This window comes from Panthera uncia, chromosome B4 (genome assembly GCF_023721935.1).
Source record: "Panthera uncia isolate 11264 chromosome B4, Puncia_PCG_1.0, whole genome shotgun sequence".
In the NCBI taxonomy this organism is placed as follows: domain Eukaryota; kingdom Metazoa; phylum Chordata; class Mammalia; order Carnivora; family Felidae; genus Panthera; species Panthera uncia.
The window spans coordinates 97,068,322-97,086,426 of record NC_064809.1 but is presented as its reverse complement, the minus strand read 5'-3'; the positions used below and the strand labels follow the sequence as shown (position 1 = coordinate 97,086,426).

Below are 18,105 nucleotides of genomic sequence, written 5' to 3'. Positions count from 1 at the left end.
AGATTTCATGTGTGTGTGCTCCTGTGTGTTTGAGGGAAGAGGGCAGAGAGGTTTACTTACGTGTTCAAAGTCACAAAGTTAGTAAAGGGCAAAGCCGGTGTTCTGAAGCCCAGTTCTTCTGACTCCTAGTACACATTTGTGACATGACTATTCTCAGAGAAAACCTAACCTAGGAAGGTCCTCTGGGAGATGACGAATGCCATGCTGGTGATGCCCTCCTTCTATGGCAAGGCGGATGTCACTTATATATTTTCCTTATCATCAAGCTAATTTCCACTACAGAGAATGGTTTTACTTCTAGGGAGGGCTGTGTAGCTTCATTTCTACCCCAGGCTAAAGTTTTCTTTTTTTTTTTTCTTTTTTTTTAAATTTATTTTATTTTTTTTCAATATATGAAATCTATTGTCAAATTGGTTTCCATACAACACCCAGTGCTCATCCCAAAAGGTGCCCACCTCAATACCTATCACCCACGCTCCCCTCCCTCCCACCCCCCATCAACCCTCAGTTTGTTCTCAGTTTTTAAGAGTCTCTTATGCTTTGGCTCTCTCCCACTCTAACCTCTTCCCAGGCTGAAGTTTTAAATGAGTCTCTCTCTCTCTCTCTCTCTCTCTCTCTCTCTCTCTCACACACACACACACACACACACACACACTTTCACTTAGCTTGCTGACATCAGGGAATTCTGAATGTGACCTTATGTAAATTTAGATTCCTGCTGAGAGAAGAAAATTCAATGAAGTGGGCCCTGCTGATAACCTATAAAACATTAAGTTGTATCTTCAAGATCAAAACGGGGGTGGGGTGTTGGAGTACAGCACTTATCTTAGACTCAGCTCAAGTTAAGCGCTTTCCTCATGATTGGCTTGAAAACATGGCCTTCCGGGTGGTGAGAGTCTGCTAACAGGTAAGCTGGCAACGGAAACAGAGCAGTCAGTTGAAGGGAGATCTTTGAGAGCATCAAGATGGCATTAAGAGAAAGTCTGATGAGTTCACTTTATGTTTCAGTCTCTAAAAAATAGTTGTAGTCTTTGCTTGCCATCCGTGCTAAATTACTGCTTTCCTCGATGCCTCCTGGGCCTCCTACCCCCACCCCAAACAACACAGAGTCGTTTTGGAAAAGAAATGATTAACTCTAAATGTTAGCTGTGGCTGCTTTAGGACATTTGGATCGACTGAAAGAAGAGGCAGAAACTAAGCCAATGGGGTGGGTGACCCATCAAAATGACTCAAGTAGTAGGAGATCCACAGGGCCTATTTGAGACAAAACAGTAATGGTTGAGTGACCTTTATACCTTTTACTGATTACTTCGCATCACTTCTACAAAGGCACTGAGGATGCATTTTACACTTTAGAATAAATTGTGTTAGTTTCACACATTTCACATCACACCCTGGTACATGTGTGATTTTTTTTTTTTTTTTTTTTTTTTTTGTGCTTTCATAAAGACCCAGCTAAGACTCCACAAATACTTTTGGCCCCATGTAGCCTTCCTTGAAAGATGCACTGTAAAGGTACAAGAAAAGATTTTCTGAGTTTAAGTGAATTGAGATCTCCCTCCCTCCATCCCTTCTTTCTTCCATCCTTCCTTCCTTCCTTCTCTCTTCCTTCCTCCCCCACCCCTACTTTCTCCTCCTTTTTCTCTTTACTGTTCCAACTCTCCCTTCTTTCCCATGAAAAGAGGAAATGGAAGGAGAAAGGTAGGGCTGGAAACTCTTTATAACTCTTTATCCCTGCCAAGATATGAATATTTAACAATTAATAGTAAAATTTAGACTCTTGAATATAAACAGCTTCCCTTCTCTGCTTTCTGTCAGATGAATAACGCTCCTCTATTCTAGGGGTATTTCTTCCCTAGCTGTATACAGGGAAGGGGAAGAGAGCTCAGGTGTTCCTGTAGCAGTCACCAGGAGCGTGGGCTTGCATTCCTGAGCATGCCTTTCCTGGAGGTGAGAGTAGAGAGGCATCTTGGCCTGGGCTGATTCTTCTGCCCCCAGCGTCTATCTGGTGGGGAATATGCAAGCAGCAAAGAGTTCCATTACTGCCCCCTCTAGTCTCCCCTCTATGAGCCTCCCATGGCACCTGGTCTGGTCCATGGGAGGGACTAAGGGCCTACTGGTTGAATGTGACATTATAAGGCAACTGTGGGGGTAGTTTTAGAGACATTTCATCAGTCCCCCTGAAAGTTTTCATCTGATACTTTCTGGTTTGTACTATCTAAAAACAAAAATTTCCCCATCCATTACCCTTTCTCTTACCAACACTCTGAACGATGCATTTCTGAGAATATATGGATGTTTGTGCTTTTAGTGAGAAAGCATTAGATAGTGGAGAAATAGAGAAGGGGCTGTTAGTATTGTTTTCTAGGTATAATTTAAAGCCAAGTTTAAAAAAAATGCTGTCCTCAACCCATGAGGGGTTTGTCAACTCAATAGAGTGGCTTTCAACTTGCAGCAGCATTGTTTTAGAAAGAAAAAATGGAATGGAGAATATCAAGAGTGAGTACTGTTTTGTGGAACTTCTATTTCAGCCACACATGGCTGTGAGTGCACACATCAGGGTGTAGAGTGAAGTGCTTTCTTACAGTAGGTCTGTGGAGTTCGAAGCTATTGATTGTAGGTATTCATACCTTCTTGGTTTAATTTAAAGTTGCAAATGTGATCTTTGTAAGATCTTAAATCAGTCATTGAGCTTATGTTTCTAGAGCAACTCCTTTACCTGACCAGAAGTAAAAATTTGATAACAAGGTTAAAATAAATAGTTCAAATATCTATTTGTACCAACTGTATTAACACTGAGCCAGTGGCTTATACAGTTAGCTCTCTACTGCTCCAAATTAACAGCTAGCTGATCACATTTGTAAAGAGGTCATCGGCTTATTTAAAAAAAAAAAAATCCTTTTGTATTGTATTGGGAAGGTGTGGGAATGTACTGAAATGGTTGTCCGTGGAGATGGGAGGGGCTTTTACTCATTCCAAAGAGCCTTGGAACAAACACGACTTTATGTGGGTCAGGGTTTTCAGTTGTGTTGGGTATGTGTGGTCAAAGGCAGAGCAGAACTTAAAGAGTAAACCCCCTGGTGACATCCTCTGTTCCTTTTGCAGCCACTCAGGCATCTTGTTTGCAGGGAACAGGATGGGTGACTCCCTGATGTGTTTATCTGATCATCTGGTTATCTGTATGGGGTTCTCCACAGTGGGGTTGTGTTAGAGGAAATGCATCTGGGGCTGGTGTTCACAGCTGGAGAGGAGGGCGGCAGAGGCAAGGCTGGCTGTGCGGGGAAGCTCATCTCAAGTTGCTGCTGAGGGCACAGAGCTGGTACTGGAATGGGTGGAAACGCTGTGAGTGCCACACATGGCTGTCCCTTCTCTAGTGTGCCCTGCCCAGACCCAAGCTGCTCTTTAGTCTGACAAGGATGGAGGTTTTTTCCCCTTTGGGCAATCTGCCCCGTATTGTACAGGGGAAGGCACAAAGAAGCCAATTGATTTATAGACTCCTTTTAGGGAGAACAAAACAAAGGAAAACAAAACAAAAGAAACCCCAATGTAGCTGAGGCTATTTTTCCATCTGACCTTGGGTTTTGCCTTTCCTGGAAATAGTGCCTCTTGTATGGATTCACAGCTTTGGAAATTCTGTCTGACCTTGAGGGGTCCGTCTTTAGACAGGTCGGTGAGTAATGCTCATCGAAGCTGTTTTTATTTTTTTCTATTCTAGAACTAGCCCACTTCTTCCTCTCAGACAATGTAATGGCTCCCCAGGCTCAGGAGCTGGCAGGTGGCCTAAGAAAATATATTGATGTTCCATTTGGAAACAGACCTTTTAATTTTGTTCTTATTCTTGCCCCTCCTCTGCCTCCTCTAATTGCCCCCAATCTGTTATTTGAAAAGTAGGACAAAGAAATGCAAGAGGAAGGTCTTGACTTGCTGGTGATCACGCCGGCTCCCAACGAACAAGAGGGCATCCCCGTATACTTGGTCTGGACCTCTTGAATATGTTGTCTGCCAGTCTAACTCCTATTTTATGTTCAGGTCTGAAAAGAAAAATAAATGAACATATCGTTATGGGAGCAATTCACCTCAAGTATGGACATCAGAGATAGGGCTTTAGCGGGAAAATGCCTCCTGTCTTCTCCCTCCAGGATCTCAGCCTTTATTCTGAGACCTTTGAACTCTCACTGTTGCTAACTGTGGTTAGTGAGAAAATGGGAAAAGAGGAGGCACATTAAATGCTATGGATGGGTCCCTAGTACTTTTCATTCAGTAGAAGAAACTGGACACTCGTGAGGGAGAGGGGGATGGGTCAGCTGTGTCTTGACTGTTAAGCTCCTGGAATATGTAGGTCTCTTGTTTTCTTGTCATCCTGGTATTTGGTCATTAACCCCTCAGGGGATAAAATTAAAACCAGTGAAGGTAAACGAAGTTCAAAGGTACACACTTCCAGTTATAAGATAAATAAGTCCTGGATGTAATATACAGCATGGTAACTATAAAAAATAAAAAAATACAAAACCCACAATATTTCCATTACAGAGTAGATGAATCTGATTGTACTTAATGAAAGAGAATTTAGCTCCTCTTTGTCCTCACATGGTGAAAGGAGGGTGTCCACTCGGTCTGTCCTTTATTTTCCAGCCGCTGCCTTTTAGTAATCTGATTTCTCAGGGTATTTGACTAGTCAAGCGTATCCTGACCCTAGTTACTGGAGCAAATTGAGAGTCGGCAGTACATGTGCTCATTATTTTGCTTATTTCCTAGTCTAAACGCAAGAACTATTGCTCACACTCCAAACCTGGGCCAGGACCTAGCATCGTACTGTGTAATTCAAGGTGGGATAGACTCCCTCCCCACTAACTCTCCCACCACCCATTTCACTATCTGCAACTGTACTAGTAGAGAGTTATTCATCTGGGCTAAAACCTAGCTTTAGATACCAGATTTAAAAAAAAAAAAAAACTTTCTCACTTTTCTTGATTTTTGAAATTGGTATGCATCACAAGTGATGAATATATTACAGTGTTCTTTTTCCCCAACAAAGTTTTATTGAATTTATAATGCATTTTCAGTGGATGGTAGCTTAGAATATTATAAATATCATATATTGAGCCATTATTAGTTAATCGTATCTAAGTATGAATTATTTTAGAATTTTTATTTCTGAAATTTATCTGAGAAAAGGGCTTTGTGGAATTAGGAATGCTAATATATTTTTTGTGTTAATATTTATGGATCATCTTACAATGTGCCAGGCTCTGCTTTTGTTAACCGAATCTTGCTTGATCTTTAAAAGAATCCTACAAGGCAGGTATTTTCTATAATAATAATAATAATAATAGTAATAGAACTAGCCTGCTTGATAGTTACATTATTATAATTATTATATTAATTATATAATATATTAATTATATTAAAATATTATATAATTAATATAAAATATAATTAATATATTGATACATAATGTATAATATTAATATGTAATATAGATAATATTAATTAATATATAATATATGGTAATTATTATTATTATATAATAATAATAATATGTTATTATTATTATTATAGAACTCTGATTCAAATAATTTGAACACCTTTTATTTATTTACATAACAAATATTAATTGGTATTTATTATCTACTAGGTACCAGGCATTCTTTTTAAGTACTAAGGACTCAGAGATGAATAAGGCGGTTAGTGTCTCTGATCTCAGGAAGCCAACTGTGATAAACAAGCAAAAATAAGTGAGATAATTTCAAATATTAAGTGCTCTAAGGAAAATAAAACACAGTACATCTGGGAATTACTGATTATTGTGGGGCTTACATTTACATAGGTGGAGGGAACAGCAGGTGCAACGCACTGAGACTTTGATTATGGCTTTTTTCAAGGTCACCCAACTAGTGCATGGCTCTGGGTTTTAATCCGTTTCTGCAATAATAAGTGACAGTGGCATGCATGGAAAGTTTTGCTTATTCAAGGCGAAGCCACAAGAGTTATCAGAGCATGTTATTTGCAGATATTTGCAGACTGGAAAGGTGCCAGGACACCTGGACTGCAAGGTCCACCCCTGTGCTTGGAACACTAGGGACTGCAGAGGAAGTATTTGTTTGAATCATTTCTGGAAATGGGATTTCTTTGATGTTTTCTCATTCTGTTTGCCTGACGACCACACCAGAATCAGACTTTTTAAAGGCCTCTCTTGCCTAATGAACTAGATGCTTTGGAAAAATCTGCCAAATAATAGAAATATTTCTCTTTCAGCTTAACTGCTGACCCAGACTAGTCAGAGAAATGGCCTTTCAAAGGATAAATCTATGAAATTCCATTTCTGGGGCCAAGTGCCTTGATTTGCATTGAGCATTGTTGTAAATGTCAACCGTCCGGCTCCCACTGTCAGCTTGAATGGCCGGCAGTGTTTATCCTCCCAAGAAAATTGCAGTAAACTTATTCAGCGCATGGTTGGGGGCTGTGAGGCCGTACTGTTTCTTGTTAACCTCAACCATACCCCTCTTATCTGTCCTCCTTCCTTTTTCTTCTGTGAGTCACTTCCAAATATTCCAAAGTTATGATGAAATGCTGACTTCTTCGCTTAGCTGGGTCGTTAGTTTTCCTGGGCTACTCTGCTGAGCTGGCATTCCCATGACTGATCCTGTGGAAGGGGCTGGGAGGGTAGGAGAATGTGAGCTGGTGGGAGAACGTGAGCCAGTTGAGGGGACTGAACAAAGGAACAGTATGTGGCAGTTTCCCTCCCTGCAACTGGAAGTAGATGTGAAGAGCCTAGGGCACGAATTACTCCAAATCAGAAATACCAGAATGTATGTGCTGTCTTGTTTACCACTGTTTCCCCAAGAGCTAGAACATAGTGGGTGTTGAATAAATACTTAATGAATGACCATGATGGCAAGTTATCTACTAGCTTAACCATAGTCTGCATGGTCTCCTTGGTCCCTTTCTCACAATGACTGCTGGGCTTTTGCCAGTTTGCTCTTGAGGAAGGGGTTGAGACTAGAAAGGGAGGGAAGCCTGCTCCTATTGCTGGGCTTGATTGGCTGCAGCTATCATGACTCTTTTTTCCAGCTGCAGAGCAATTTGTGTGTGATAAATGGTACAGGAACATGTCCCTGGCAGCCAACTGGCCCCTCACCAGTTCTTTGCAAATACCAGCTAGAGACGGCTCTGGTCTTGTGCCAGGCTAGAGAGACGGCAAGAGCAAACCTTGCAGGTTCTTAATCCTCACAGGGGGCTCATCATACCTCTATAGCTGTTGTCTGGGGTCTGGATCTTGGTTGATGAATCCCTTGTGATTTTCCTTTGGAGAATCTATGAAGGAAATGTCATTCTCCCACTTCCCTCTAGCTGTACATGTCTGCTTTAACAGAGAATCGCTTTGCTTTCCTTCCTTTTCTACTCTCATCTCTTTGACTCAGAATGTTCTCTCCCACCGGTTACTTCTTGCTCCTAGAGGTATAAAAGACAAGTTTGGTTTTACAGAAACATCAGGAGGATGAATTAGGTCACTTGAGGGATCTAGACTAATAAATTGGAGTGTCTTAAAATCCACCTTACCTGTCCTTCCATCAAGCTGCATTATACTGAACCGGTCTAGGAAAGATAATGTATATAAATGACATGTTTAGCCCAATGACTGAGGGGTTATGTTACCACGGTTCATGGCTTTTGACACTCAGACACTTTCACACTTTAATATTTCAGAATTTAAGAGGTATCTTTCTTATAATGCACATCACACATTAATTGGCAGTGTTATTTTTCTTTTTTGGTGGTAGATAAAATAGTGGTGTTTCTTACAATTGATGGAGTACTAGATTTCATTAAACTAGGCAGTTAATTTTGGCCAGAATTGTCTCAGGTTTTTTTATAAGACTTTTTTAAAGAGAAGTTTTAGGTTTATAACAAATTAAAAGGGAGGTATAGAGATTTCCCGTATACTCCCTGCCTCCATACATGCATAGCCTCCCCCATTGTCAACATCACTCACCATTTTTTTTTTTTAACCAAGGATGAACCTACATTGATACATCATAATCGCTCAAAGTCCATGTTTACCTTAGGGTTCACGCTTGGCTTTGTACATTCTTTGGGTCTGGACAAATGTATAATGACTATATCCATTATTATAATAATACACAGAATATTTTTTACTGCCTTATTCATCTCCCCCTCCTGGGGCAACCAGTGATCTTTTTATTGTCTTCATAGTTATACCTTTTCCAGAATATCATATAGTTGGAATCATAGAGTATATAGCCTTTTTGAATTGGTTTCTTCCACTTAGTAGTATGCATTTACATTTCCTCCATGTCTTTTTGTGGCTTGATAGCTCATTTTGTTTTAGCACTGAATAAAATCCTATTGTCTGGATGTACTGCCATTTGTTTATCCATTCACCTACTGAAGGACTTCTTGGTTGCTTTCACATTTGGGCAATTATGAATAAAGCTGCCATAAACATCCACGTGCAGGTTTTTGCGTGGACATGATTTTCAGCTCCTTTGGGTAAATATCAGCAAGTGTGATTACTGTATCAAATGGTAAGAGTATGTTGTTTTTAAGAAACCACCAAACTGTCTTCTAACGAAGTGTTACCATTTTGCATTCTTACCAGCAATCAATGAGAGTTCCTGTTGTTCCACAGACTCGCCAGTGTTTGATGTTGTCAGTGTTGCAGATTTTGGCCATTCTAATAGGTGGGTACTGGTATCTCGTTGTTTTAATTTGCATTTCCCTGATGACAAATGATGTGGACTATCTTTTCATATGCTTATTTGCCATCTGTTTATTTTCTTTGATGAGGTATCTATTAAGGTCTTTGGCCCATTTTTAAATTGCATTTGTATTTTTATTGTTGAGTTTTAAGAGTTCTTTATATATTTTGGGTAACACTCTTTTATCAGATGCTTCTTTTGCAAACATTTTCTCCCAGTCTGTGGCTTGTCTTCTAATTCTCTTGATAATGTCTTTTGCAGACAGAAGTTTCAATTTTAATGAAGTCTGGCTTATTAATTGTTTCTTTTATGGTTTGTGTCTTTGGTGCTATATCCAAAAAGGCATCACTACACCCAAGGCCATCTAGGTTTGCTCCTGTGTTATCTTCTAGGAGTTTTATAGCTTTGCATTTTACATTTAGAAATAGAATATATTTTGAGTTTATTTTTATGAAGTGTGTAAGGTCTGTGTGCATATCAATTTTTTTTTTTTTGCATTTTTTGCATCCAGTTGTTCTAGCACTATTTGTTGAAGACACTATCTTTGCTTCGTGGTATTGCCTTTGCTCCTTTGTCTAAGATCAGTTGACTATATTTATGTAGCAGTTTGTTTTTCAGTCATTTTTTTTTCTATTTGGTCTTAGTCATTCAGACTAATCTAGGAGCAAAATATTCTATAAGCAATCTATTTTTATTATTATTATTTTTTCAGCTGGGCATGGAGCCTAACATGGGACTTGAACTCACAACCCTGAGATCAATATCTGAGCTGAGATCGAGTCAGACACTTAACCAGCTGAGCCACCCAGGTGCCCCAATAGACATATTTTTAAATGTGTTTGTAATCATACTTATTTTGAATATATGTAGATAGATTTGTATGAAGGAGGAAAGGAGCCAGGAGTGAGAAATTTGGGGTTCTTGTCCTGATTTGGCTTTAGCTAATTGTAAGACCTCACATAAATCCTTGCCTTTTTCTCTCTTTTCTTGGCTATAAAATGACTTGTATGCAGTGATGGCAAATGTTTTGGTTTCATAGCTGCCTTTCTTCCCCATGGGTCATTATTCTGAGTCAAAAGCATGAGGGGGCTGATTAATATTTCCTCAGAGTGAGGTTATATCACAGTGACTTGCCAGAACCTCTCGTGCTAGACCAAATTAGTCTTCTCTGTAAGATAATGATCCTACAACATGAGCATATAATAAGAATTCATGGCTATGGAGTGCCGACTGAGTGCTGGGTATTGCACTATCTGCTTGTTGTGATTGAATTGTGTCTCGCCAAAACCACTGAAGTCCTAACCCCTGGTACTTATGGATGTAACCTTATTTGGAAATGGGATTTTTACAGACGATCAAGTTAAGAAGAGGTCATGCTCAGCACAGAGCCTGATGCAGAGCTTGATCCCATGACCCTGGGATCATGACCTGAGCCAAAAATCAAGAGTCAGACACTCAACTGACTGAGCCACCCAGGCACCCCTAAAGATACCACCTTTCTAAAGGGCAGTTTGACAACATGTATTAAACGTCTTCAACTGTGAATATTCTTGGAGCAATTCTAATTTCAGAATTTCTTCTGCCCTTCAGAAATTGTTGGAGCTGGACGAAAAGATCTAGTTACACAAGTGTTTATTGTAGTATAATCTATAACAAGATTGGTTAATATGGTAGAATATTATGTGGTCTTTACAAATCCTGTTGTTAAATGAGAATTTTTAACTGTTTTTGGGTCATGCACCATTTTGAGAATATGGTGGAAACAATCAACTCCCTTCTTGGGAAGAAGACACATAAGCACCTACCCAAATTTTGTGTGTAATTTCATAGAATTCATGGACTCTCTGAAGTCCATGCGCAGACTTGGGTTGAAGACTACTACTTTGTAATAGAGAGTAATAATTTGTGATATGGGGAAATAGTGGCAAAAGCACATATGTGCATAGTCACACGAGACTATTTATATATATAGTTGTTAGCTCTGAGAAATGTTGGAGCTTTTCCGTATTTCTTGGATTTTCCACTGGTAGAATGAATTATCTCAATATTATTTTTAAAGTTATCTTAATATGGAGTAAAAACTACATCGGAGGCTTGGAGAAGTTCCTGAGAAACGTAGAAAAAATTAAAAAAATGAAGAAAAGTGCAAAAGAATAATATTATGCTGCCTATGGTAATAGGTACTCCTATGAGGAGGCACACAACAGTTCTCTGTGCTCTTGGAACATTTAAAGGAAATGGTTATAATTTAAACTAAAGTTTATACTTGGGCAGGAAATAGAATTTCTTTTTCTGTCAGTGCTGTAAAATGCTTAGATGGGACACCAAAGGACAAGTGGGACCTGTGTCCATGAAAATGCAAAAGGTGTAGTAAAAAATTATCAATCTTTTTGGTTTAAGAATCCCTCTCCCTGAAGGCATGAAACAGAATCAGGTGATTTAGCTAGAGCCCTTTTGCCCCATTTGTCTATGTTTTTGAAGCAGGGAATGCTAGTACACAAGAGGGGGAAGCATCGCGGGTACTCAGCAGTCTGCTCCACCCCCACATCCTTTATTGAGGCCCCTTCTCACACAGCCATCAGCTGGATCTCTATTAATAAATATGGGCCAGCAGGGAAACTGGTGATCTAATTTCAGCAAAGCTGAAGTTCATTTTTATGCCTTAGCTTAATCCACATCATTAAGTGAAATATACAGCGGGGAAAATCTGGTCAAGTAAAGTTATCCTCCATGCTCCTGGTTATTAACATTAATAACTTCTCTGGAGGAAAGCACTCTGTTTTTTGGCCAGAATCTTCTGGAGACCTGCTGAATCTGTAGGGGAATTTCTCTAATCCACTCCAAAGGCTTGGCAATCATTTGACCTTGTTATTTCTTGTTTCCTATCGTGCTTACCATTCTTTTTATGAGTCCCGAGTACTTCTGCTAAAAGTATATACCTTATAGCAATTTAGTTTCTACAACAGAATGCACAAACTGGATATCATTGTAACACACACACACACACACACACACGTGCACACACGCACACACACAGAGAAACATATACACATATTTATACTACATGTATAGATGTAGAAGTATGCAATAAAGTTTATGGATAGGAGCATGGGGTCTGTGGACAGACTTTCTGAGTTGGGCTCCTTGTTCTATCACAGCTCTGTGAACTTGGGCAATTTATTTAACCTTAGTAAACTTTATCAAAATGGGTATAATAATGGTTATCTTCCCGATAGGGTAGTGGTGATGATTAAATGCATTAATACATTATAATATTGCCTGTACTACAGTGCGTGTTTGTTAGCAGTATCAACACTTGCTGAGTGTCCGAAGGTTTATGAGAAATTCTCTGATTTATTGTCCCTCCCAGTTCCAGGTCATGAAATTCTTGCTTGTTCCTAAGGCCACAGAAACCAAGATCTCCTTTGGATATTACATACCTTTCCTAACACTAGCTTCTGTAGGGCAGATATGATCCCAATTGTCTCGACTGGTGCTTGGTTATCATGTTGACAGGATGACCCAAAGGCGATTCATGACGTAGAGCTCTCCTACCTTTGGGCACCCATGGGAATGGAGTCCTTCTACTTATTCCTAAGTTAACTTATTTGCCAAAGATACCTGAAAAAGAGGTTTCATCTTAGTTCCAGTCTGAGAACCACAGATTGTCTTGGAAGTGTAGAGTGTCTTTTCTGGTCCTTGGCTTCACTGTCTCATGAATCTAGTCGTGATCATCTCTTAATGTGCTCTCTGCCTTCCAGTAGGCAGCCTGAATTCCTCTTGGGTGTTCTCGGAATCCCAGACTTTCTGACTTTTCTAGATGAGCTAGAGGAACTGGTTATATTGAGATGTTGACAAGGATAGTTCACAGAATCATGGATGGGTATCCCTCCCTTCACACAGAAGTAAAATTTCTAAAGTTGTATATAGATAAAATTTTTGTAACTCAAATATAAACTTTGAGCAGTGTTCTTTTTTGGGGGTGGGTAAGGATTCTGCCATATTCTCAAATATGTCTGAAATATTTTAACCATTTTGATTTCCTGAAGGTTGTATATCCTGGATTTACTGGAACAGCACCTGCTTTATGTATTTTATTCTATTCAATAGAAGTGATTTATTAAATCCACAACCAGAGCAACCTATTTAGCCTTCCACATTGATGTAAATCAAAACCAAAACAAGAACACACCTTTCATGGACCCCAAGTTCTGATATTTGGTTCTGAAAATATGGCCTTTTGGACCCACAGCCCTTCTGGTTTCACAGGTTTCTCAAAATTGCTACTTAGAAAAAGAGGCCAACATGGTTTGGGAGTCTGACAGTCTCCTCTGAGGTGAAGACAGTGCTTTACTTTTCATACAGGGCATCTCGGATTGAACGGCTCCTTTGGCACCGTTCATCGTGGTGCACTGGGCCCTCTGTACCACGATTGTTGGCTTGTTGGCTCTTCCATCTGTCACAGACAACCAAGAGCAAAGTTTGAGTGATCCTGCCATTGTTTATCCCCAGCTCCTCCTTCCTCTCCATTTCCCAAGGCTGCTCCACTTCCTCCACTGGTTAGCTTCCTCACCTGGGGAAACTTCAAGTCCTTACTGAGTGTCTGTCCCTAGTCAAAGGAAAACTCTGCAAAGCTCTGTTCTTTTTTCTTCTAAAGAAGATTGGAGGGGCTCCTGGGTGGCGCGGTTGGTTAAGCATCTCACTCCATCTCTGCTCAGGTCATGATCTCACAGTGAGCTCGAGCCCCACATCAGCTCTGCGCTGACAGTGCAATGCCTGTTTGGGATTTTGTCTCTCCTTCTCTCTGCCCCTCTCCAGGTTGCGCTCTCTCTCTCTCTCTCTCTCTCTCCCCCCCCTCTCTCTCAAATAAATAAACAAATAAACAAATAAACAAAAAAAGAAGATTGGAGAAGCCATCTCTGTGTTGTGTCAAGTGTACGTTTGGCCTGAAGTGCCCCAGTTGTCTAATCTGAGAAGTCTAGAGCTCATCATTCATTTTTGTGTCTTTGGGCTGACAGTTCTTTAGCTGGTTTTGACCTTAGGCTAGAAAAGTAAATTACAAAGGATTTAATAGTGCAAATAATAACTTTAATGATGTATAGAAAGGACACCTTGATGGATGAAAGAAGACCTTTAGGGCCAACCTGATCCCTGAAGTTAGAGGGAGAAAAGAGTTGGGTCAGGTCAAGTGTTTTTAATCTTTCCAGATCAGAGTTCTGGTTTTGTGAACCCTCTTATGGTTCATAAGCTGTATCTGCTCTAAAACATTTTAGGAATCTTAGCACAAAACCTTCTCTAATAGGCTTCAGAGTTGTCTCAGACTAATTTTCCTTAATTAGATATAATGGATTGTCTGATGAACTATATGACTCTCTGGTCTGGCGGAGGTAATTAGCCATGAATGATTGTACTTGGCCATTTTTTTTTTTTTTATTATGCTGGTGTGCCGATTATGTTTTTATTTTTCACAGCTACCATTTGAAGAAGCCTAAAGACTTTACTGAAGTAAATACTGTGTTTCTTTTCTTTTAAAACACCTATTTAAAATCAGAACACCTTTTTTTGAGGTCTGCCACATTATACCCCTTCCACCCCTGTGCCCCACTTCACCCCTAGTACTCACTGGTTGTATGATCCTGACAAATCACTCATGCTAAGTCTGTTTTATCAGCTATATAATGGGACTAATAATGATCCTCACAGGGTTAGATGAAATAGTATCACAATACTGTATTTAATAAATAATGCTATGTCATGTGCTTTATAAAAAATAATAATGAGAATCTCCAAAGCTTGCATAAGCAATATTTTTCAAACAGTGGGTTGCAGCCCATTACTGCCTCCTGAAACTTATTTACTAGGTTGAGATGACCAGTTAAAAAAAAAAGCAAAGTAGAGTGGGATAGAAAACATAAGTATTATGCTCACAGGTAGTAAGGACAAGTGTTTTCACTGAGGGTTTTGAAGTGAAAGTTTATGTATAATGTTGTGATTTTAATGTATTTTTTATTGTGCACGAAGGGCACTGATGTTTGAGAGCTACTGTTTGGGATTTTGTCTCAAAATGGAGACGTTATCGATGGAAACATAAAATTTTGAGCAATTTTATCCACTAGTTTTCCAGCTCCCTTCCTCTGAATTCTTACTGAAGAAAAAAATCAGTATTTTGAAGTCCTAGACCCGCAGAATCTTAATCAGATACATTAACTGATAATTTTGAAAGCACAGTATTTCTGCCTTTAGCAGACACTGCTGCCCACCTAATTGCTAAGGTCCCACATCTCTTTCTTCCTTACTGCCATCTTGGGGGCACTCTCATAAAACTCAGGGAAGACTGCCATTATCTTCAGTTACAGGGATAAATCCTGACAGCTCTAAGCCAATTTTACTGGTTTCATTTTCGTTGATGGTGATTAATTTTGGAATGGACATGTGACATAGTTCCCGCCACGAGATGCGAGGACTGTTCTCCTGAGGCGCTTCTGAGAATGGTTTCCTTGCAGATAAAAACAAGTCATAGGAAAAGATTCCCTCCTTTTCTTTCTCTACTAGATGTGTCATTCAGTAAAGCCTGGGTATGTGACAGACAACAAGGAACTATTTGAGGACATCCCAGTGGATCGCAGAGCTGAAAGAATGGAATAATGGGTAAGGCATTAAGTCCCAAATTTTACTCACCCTGAAGCTAGTCTACATCTACCTTTGACTTCTTTCTAAATGAGATAATACATATTCTTTGTGATTTAATCCATTTTATGTCAGAGTTTCCTGTTGGCTTGCAGCTGGAAATCCCATAGCCATTACACCCAGAACAACATTTTGATTATGTTCCTAAGAAATGTAACCCCTGTCACTGCATATCCTTGGAATATTTTGAGTTCTGTCACATGGCCATTTACAACCTGAGAGCCAGGTGTGAGTCAGAAGGTTCTCTATCATCCTCTTTTAAATCATTACTCCTCACTTTCTTTGGAGTCCTTTCTCTATAGAAGTTGTTGGTATAGGTGTGTGAGGGAAAGAGATTCTTAACACTTCATGTTGGTATTGTGCTTTGTACCTTTTGAAATCATTTTATATCTATTTTTATTGAACATTCATTAACATATCTATTATCGAACACCTACAAATGCTGGAGGGGTAGGCATTTGGACATACAGTGGTAAGTATGTTCAACATAGTTTGCCTTCCCTGTGAACCTAAAAACAAGGTATTCTCAGTAACTTTGTAAAGTAGGGCAACTTTTATTAAATGTATTGTTTTGTGCATTTATTCATTAATTCACTATGTTTTTGATGAGATTCTGTGTACATGGCAGTATGTCAGGGAATGCAATGATAAACAAAGCAGACATGATTCTTGCCTACTCTACTCTAGCTCTTCCTGATCATTTTGTGAGGTGGTAAATATTATGAATTCATTCACTCAATAAATATTTATAAAATGCCTTCTGTGTGTAGAGAAAACTGAAGCCAGAGGTGAAATGACTTAACATGCATCATACTAGCTACTGAGAAAGCTCAATCTAGCACACAGAAATCTGTGATCTAAGTGACCTTCTCACTTGATCACATTGTCCCTTAGTACCAAGTACAATGAGAATTACCTCCTAAAAACACCTTCCTCAATCTGTAAAAGAATTGGCATCAACGTTGTCTTCTCAAACAAGGCATAGAAAATTAAGCTGGAAAATTCCTCTCAACTTTAAATGTAACCTTTACTTTTATATCCTAGGGGATGAAGCTAGCCCAAATGTTTTTAGTTCAAAAGACTGGGGTTCCATCAAAATGGAAGGTTTGCAAATGAATAAATAGGAGTATTAGGGTCCTTAGAGAAGAGCAAAAATTCTAGAATTTATGAAGGAAATAGCTTTTCACTGTAAGTGGATATTTGTCTGTATTGTATTGCCTCAAAGAGCCCATGTTTTGTATCTCTCTGTGTCATGGGACTTCCTGTGATTGTGTTATTTGTGCCTTTCTTCTCTTCAAATCTTTCTTTAGATTCCTTACTTTTTCTAAAGTGCCTGGCCCTATCTAATATCTCTGACTCAGATCCTGATTCACAAGGACAGAAAGCATGCTTTAAGGCATAAATATAGGGCATTTAATGCCCAAGAGCCTGGAAGTGTTGAAGTAACATAAATTCTCATCATTTGGAAACAAGGTTAGAAAAGACCACTTTCTGATATGGTAACTACCAAGCATCAATACACCATGACATTAGTTATCTAGAGGAGATATTCCTAGGAAATAGCGTATGTTAAGACGGACAATGATGAAAACAAAACCAAAAAGATTGAATAAATCAAAGAAAAAAAGAAGCTAAAGAAAGTAGTAAGGGATAAGCAGAGAACATGGAGTTAAGAGGATCATCTTTGAACTTCGAAATGACTTGGTCCTAAGAAGTAAAGGTGGTCCCAAGGAGGTCTTGCTCTTCTGATGTGCATATGGATTCCAGGTGGCTCTGGGAGGGTGAGAAAGCCCGTGGAAGGGAGCTGATAGGGAAGCTTCCCATCAGTTGACTGGTTCTCTTGGAATCATCTGTCCCTGCTCAAAATACGTATAGAATTTTTTCCTCTAATGGTATTGTAACATTCTACTTTGCAGTGTAGTTATCAATTGAGTGAATGGCCCGCCTGGCATCTTTTAGACTGTAGTCTAAAAGGATTGGTGCATTCTTAGTTCTGTTCACCTATTTATAGCTCCAAACATAATTCCTGGTATATGGCAGACAGTCAATGAATGTTCTTGAATGTTCAATCAATGAAATGGAACATGGGTGTGAGTGTGAATATAACTCAAGCATAGAGGTGAAAAGTTGAAATGCATCATTCTATTTTTATTTCATTTAACTTCCCGAGTGGTTGTTGCTTTTCTTGTTGCAGTATTGTTACCTTCCAATTTAGCAAATAATCAAATAGTGCAATATTGGAAAGCTAGTTTCCTAATGGAGGCAGAGAAATATGCAAGCAACAAGATAGTGACAAAACGATCATCAGAGGAAAACCCGTTATTTGAATCTGTTTGTCTGTTTGTTTGTTTGTTTTGTAAGACAGTTACCGTAGATTTCTTGGATATGTCCCTGTATATAAGCCAGAGCGCACACACACACATTTTGGTTTGTACCCAGTGAGAAATATGCCCATTTTCATGGAAAATGAAATCAGTGTCAAGGTTACAAATAATTTTCTGTTTGAAAATAGTAGCATCAATGTGTTCTTGCATAGCCGACCTCCAAACGGATTGTGAACATGAAGAGCTTGGCCCAAAATGCCTGAGCTTGAATCTCATCTCTGCCTCTTACTAGCTCCATGCCAAGTTATTTAACCTCTCTGTGCCTCCGTTTCCTAATGCATAAATTGGAAATGATGATAGCTCTGCCTCACAGG

At 39.3% G+C, this 18,105-nt stretch overlaps 1 long non-coding RNA gene across 1 annotated transcript in view; it reads left to right on the top strand.

Moving 5' to 3' along the window:
- The window catches only part of LOC125920310 (uncharacterized), a 73,993-nt gene extending 56,900 nt beyond the window's left edge, over positions 1-17,093 (top strand). Inside the window, exons 2-3 of the long non-coding RNA XR_007457014.1 lie at positions 8,621-8,702; positions 15,273-17,093. This is a non-coding gene — a long non-coding RNA (uncharacterized LOC125920310). The remainder of the gene's footprint in view (positions 1-8,620; positions 8,703-15,272) is intronic.
- Positions 17,094-18,105: the final 1,012 nt, after the last annotated feature.